The sequence below is a fragment of the Scophthalmus maximus genome, chromosome 17 (assembly GCF_022379125.1).
Source record: "Scophthalmus maximus strain ysfricsl-2021 chromosome 17, ASM2237912v1, whole genome shotgun sequence".
Taxonomy (NCBI): domain Eukaryota; kingdom Metazoa; phylum Chordata; class Actinopteri; order Pleuronectiformes; family Scophthalmidae; genus Scophthalmus; species Scophthalmus maximus.
The window spans coordinates 4,417,280-4,423,279 of record NC_061531.1 but is presented as its reverse complement, the minus strand read 5'-3'; positions in this window follow the sequence as shown (position 1 = coordinate 4,423,279).

The following is a 6,000-nucleotide window of genomic DNA, read 5'->3' as shown; positions in this document are numbered from 1 at the left end:
TCATTTGGACCTAAAAGCTCCAAAAGTCAATCATCTGGAGAGAAAAAATATCTACTATGCAGAAATGTCCACCTGTTCACTTTTGAGCTAAAGATTTCAGTCGTGATGAATCTTGACTTTGCAGGAAAGACTAGTTCCTCTGTTGCATTGACGGAGGTCAAGGTAACAACCGGGCCGCCCTGCAGTTTCTCTGTCCCCACAGAGGGCTCTGGAAACACCTTCTGGTCCAAGGCTTTTGACAAGCTGCTAGGTTTTTTAATCCAGGAAGTCTCCACGATTTCAGCCATCCCCATTAATCTGATGTAATTTATGGTGTGATATATTTGATGAACCATCACAGTAAAGAGGGTTTGGATTAGATAAGATTACAGCTCTTTCTATAAATGTGCCGTCGGAATCGCACATATACATCCTGTATGTGTGTGTGTTTGGTGCGCTGGGATTAGACGTCATCCAGCAGATTACTGATTCTCCATGAGAGAAGGTCTGATGGTATCACCAAACACACTGGTGGCCAGCACTTCTGCACACTTGCAGCAAAATACAACAACGACTACACCATATTTAAAATACAAATATGACAAGTAGAGTTGACAAGTAGAAGGTAGGTAGGATGTCTGAGAGGAATAATCAACAGCAAATTAATGATCCATGTCTTTGCACAATATCTGAACCATCAGTTGTCACTTCTTTGCCTGTGTGAATGGACGCACACGAGCCAAAATGAAGGCAGCCAAAGTCTTCACACTTCACAACTAAATAATTCATTCTCATTTTCTTACACTATTGGATGCATTTCTCGTTGCTTTCACATAACTCCACATGTACTGTTACCATCTATTGGCCCAGTGATGTAGTCAGCATCGGTGACCAAAATGGATTGTGACACTCCCAGTTATTGAAGTGCTCATTATGAATTCTCGTGTGCACAAAATTGTTACCTTTCAAACATGAATGTTTCATATTTTCAGGAATCTGCCATTGTCAGTAAAAGGTGCTCAATAAATTGTTGCATTTTAAAAAAAAAAATCGAGGTTACATTACATTATGTTCATTGAGCTGACGCTTTTGTCCAAAGCAACTTGCATTCATCCATGAAGATATATGAATTTGGAGCATTGGTTTACTGTATCGAAGTATCAATCAGACATGACATAAAGACACAGTTTAATCATCCTCTGTCATTTTGAGACAATGTCATTCAACACTTTACTGTCCTGGTTAAATCAAGAAGAAAGAGGGCATTTTGTTTTGGTGTATGTGGTGAACAAATGGATGACGTGATTAAGTAAATTACTTTGGATAATACAAAATGATAGCAGTGCTCAAAGACTTCAATCATTTTTTGAAAATCCATATTTGTTTTCTTGTTGTTTTCTTGTCCCTCAGGGCAGCTGAGGCTCAGGGTGTAAGGGTTGGTGGTTGGATCCCCGGCTCCTCCAGTCTGCACGTCTGAACTGTCCCCAGATCCCATTCGTCCGCATTCCCATACTGACTGTATGTGAATTCGCAATATGTGAGTGGGATGCACGAGCGGACAGTAGAGTTATATATAGAAGCTCTGTATGAATGGGTGCATGAAGGGGTGAATATGACGCAGTGTAAAAAAAAAGAAAAGGCAAATGCAGTCCATTCACCATTTCACTCTAATGTCCTTATTGGTAAAGAACAGTCAGCAGCCAATTAGCTTAGCTCGGCATAAACACTAGAAAAAGATGCTACAGTTAGCTTCGCTCTGTCGAGAGGTCACAAAATCTGTTTAGCAGCATCTCTTAACTCCAATGCACATACTAGATCTTGGTTTTTATGTATTTAATTTATTTTATTGCCTTTGTACACGGTCTTTGTCAAGTCTTTGGATAAGATATGCTAAGTTGATTCTCAGTTGACAGATGCTTCATATTTAAATGTCACCTTTTGTAATTTAGGAAATATGGAACTATTTCTTTTAGTAACTGAGAAAAAACTGTACATTGTACTGAAGGTTTTCACTGGATGGATGACTGTCTGTCAAGCCCAAGTTTCACTTTCACTTCCCCGGTCAATATGGATGCAACCTCATTAAGCATTCCTCCCCCTTTCTTTTCTTTTTGCTTTCCCCTTCAGATGAGGCGAATCATTATTGTATAAGTCTGCGGCGGAATCAGTTGGACAAGTGGGTGTCTTTGATCAAATCCTTAGATCCGTTCACCAGGAATTCCCTAATGAAAGTTCACCTACATCCATCTAGATTTAGTCACAGCCAAACAGATTTTCTTGTTTTCTAAAGCATCACAGTCAGATGTATCACTCTGCCTCCTGTTAATATGATCGAAAGGAGAATGGCGCAGTCGAGATTTAACCATCGATATTTGTCGGTGAAGGATTAATCGCCTCTGCTCGCGTGCAGAAAGGTGCAGTATATTTAAAACTGGAGAAAACACACAGACACACACTCACAGAAAGATGAAGTAGCAGTGGTGGTGATCTGAGCACCAGCAGCACTTACTGCAGAGACAGGGGTCTTACTCAGCACTGATCATTAATTCATAGCGCACATCTCAGATGGAGGCTCAGTTCTGAAACCTCAGCTTTACATTACTAAAAGATATGACGAAAAGGAACTAGATATAGATAGAGATGGATAGATAGAACCCCCCCTGACCTCAGCCCACGTCTTCCAGCATTCATGCATGCTGCCATCTCAACAACTTGACTCCGTTGTCCCACTTGGATGAGCAGCGTGTGGGACAATCTGTTTGTTTGCCTGTCTCCCCCTGAGTAGACTCAGAGTGAACGATCAATGGAGTTAAAAGAGAATGACACATAAAGCCGAGCTCTTAATATGTATATATAATAAAAATGGAACCTTTATGAAAATAGATTGAATCCCCACCGTCCAGTCCTCTGCCCCCCCCCCCCCTCCTCCATTATGTGTGCCTGGCTGTCTCTGTGTAATCCAGTGTGTCTCTTTGTGGCCGAACAGCATGTGGCTCAGCTGTACTTTGGCCCCTAATGGACCCAGTCAATGGGGGGAATTGCCACCCTGTTGTCTCTATCCAGGTCAAGTGTGCGCATATACAAGTGTGTGTGTGTGTGTGTGTGTGTGTGTGTGTGTGTGCGTGTGTGTGCATTGTATTGTCGATTGTGTGTATTCTCTGTTTGCACGTGTGCTTGGTGACAGTCACGCACGAGTGTGATAAGATAAGTATTTATGCGACAGTGCAACTAACATATGATGTACAGTATTTGTACAAATGTGCTTCAAAATATGTTTCATTATACGCTTAATTTGGTTTACAGTAGCTTGCCGCTTTTGTAATCTGCATATTATATATACAGTTTAACTTTTAAGATGCTAAAATGGTGACAAATCTCTGTGGGCTTGTGACTATAATTGATTCCTTTTCCTTGATGTAAAAATATACATCAAAGCCGCTTTAAACTATCATTTTTCAGCTATTATTGTACTATTAGGAATGGAGGGGGAGACTAGGCACTTACCTTTCAAAGGACTGCTTCTCTTTCAGGTCCTACAAATCAGCCTTTTGCACATCTTGCCTTTTTTGGGACGAACAACATTTTCTGCTTCCAAGTTCACATAAATAGAGGTTGTGGTTTACAGCTTACTGTATACAAGAACTGAGGAGCACATCAGAACACTTTACTGGTTCGTCTATTTATGCACTGTCTGTTTGTGTGTGTCTGTGTGTGTGTGAGACAGAATGCATGCAGTCAGTCCCTGTGACTCAGTGGAACATGGCATGTCACATTTGAAAGCCCATGTGTGAGAGGGAAGAGGACAAGGCTTTGTGCAACACTGTCAGCTGTTACGGGCACAGACAGATGTTCTGTGAACGACGACTGAACCGTCTTGACACAATGCAACATTTTGGTAGCTGCGCATTGGGAGCGACTGGCAAATACATTCAGTTCACGCCGTCAGCTGTTTGTGGCGTCTTATCAGCGTGGGAGGAGGAGGATGAAGCCAATGAAGAACCGGGCTGAATCCCTCTCTGTGAACTTGAGAGCCATGCTCTGCTCTTTCGTGACCGTCATCGGAACAGTGTGTCAACAGTGTATCGTCCCAAAACATCTGCATCAGAGACAGGAGTGGGGTGTGTTGGTCGTGAATCGGACAGTGTGTGTGTGTGTGTGTGTGTGTGTGTGTGTGTGTGTGTGTGTGAGTGTGTGTGTCTGTGTGTCTGTGTGTGCGTGTGTGTGCTGGGGCGGATAGAGAGGGAAGTCTTTTCAGGGCTGTCCCACACACAAAGAAGATATAACTACTAATGGCCTGGTATTCCTCTAATGGAGCTGTGTGTGTGTGTGTGTGTGTGTGTGTGTGTGTGTGTGTGTGTGTGTGTGTGTGTGTGTGCGTGTGTGTGTGTGTGTGCGTGTGTCTTCAACAAAGCTGCAGCCATCTCTTATTCATGGCTGCATTACAGCATTCAGGCCTGCTATTGCTGTCTTTCTATTTGCGGCTCCCTCTCTCTGTGCATGTGGGCATCTATTCACATGTACCTCCTCTGTCCAGACCCGCGGAGCTGCACGGACTGGCCCCGTGCACGGCGGCAAAACATCCACGCTCCCACAGTGCTGTATTTATCTACAATTTTGAGGTACTTGAAATATAATATATACAGTGTTACTATGTTGGATTTCCATATCAAATGGGACCCAAAGTTTATAATAATGAAGTTAACATCATTAAAAGTAAGTCTTTTCTACTTTGGCAATGATGTCATCCGCTCCATGCTCAGCTCATCCTCCAAAAACAGACATTTAATGTGTTCAAGCTAACAATTTACCAGTGGTGCAGGTTTACCATACATTCATTTGACGACAACCAAACAACATTTCGCTCCTTGACATTAGCCATTTTTCGATACAACTCCCTAAATAAAGGATTTAAGTACTACTTCCACCAAGGATTTTTGTTAAACCATTTGGTATATATGGTATACACAGGTATATACATCACTGGAGGCATCAAGTTCCTGCACACCAAAAGAAAGCAATTACAAGAAACTGGCACAAGACTGAACCACCCTACTATGAAACAATTGTAAGAAATTGCACTATGGAAAAAACTGACTTACCAGCTAGGAGTGAGAGAAAATGTTTTCATTCATAAATGGACGAAATGGATGATTTTCGGCATTGGAAATAGTTTATGACCTAACTGGTGTATAAATTTCAAGGTGCTGGATTTTTACTTTGATGGTGGAAACCTGTAGCCATGACTGTTTTCGTTTCTTTTTATATTTGTAAGAATTTCAATTGAACAAAATGTTTGGTTATATGCACAAAAAACAAATAAAGATGAAAGTTGAAAAAAAAAACTGTTTTCAATCATTCTGTTTCATTAGACTTTGGCACAGGCTGAACAATGCCATGCATTACTCCAGAGAAAAGGCTCCGGAAGGATGAGGCAGGCACATTCACATCCACACAGTCCTGAAGGGAGGTTTACGTCAAAACGGTTAAGATCACCTAGTTTACCATGGATACGCAGATGTAACATAACATTATGTCCCAGTAAACCATGACAGTGTGGCAGTAAGTCAGCCTGCACAGTACCAGGACCCTGGACCCTGGAGCAGCTAAACGGATCTCGGCCTTCATTCATTTGATTATCTGCGCCTGTGCTTTCCAATTGTGACACATCAAAATGTCTTCCGTAAAAAATAACTGGGCCCATTACATTATCTATTGAATCGTGGTAACAGTCAACACATTGTTAAATTTTAAGCCAGTATTAATAAAAAAATAATCAGTGTTTTTATCATTTTTCTATGCTGTCATCTCTAACGTCGTAGGTCATCATAAAAAGAGGGCGTTTTAGCCCAATGCTCTGATTACATCTGGATAAGTAGCGCCCTCTTCTGGTGACAACAAAGTGTCATTAAAAAAAAGAATGTACGGTTTTTTAAATACTTCCATCAAATATAAGGAGGGATCTAGATCCCTATTTGCAGTGTGTTCTATTTGACAGCACCTCCACACTCTCACACACACACA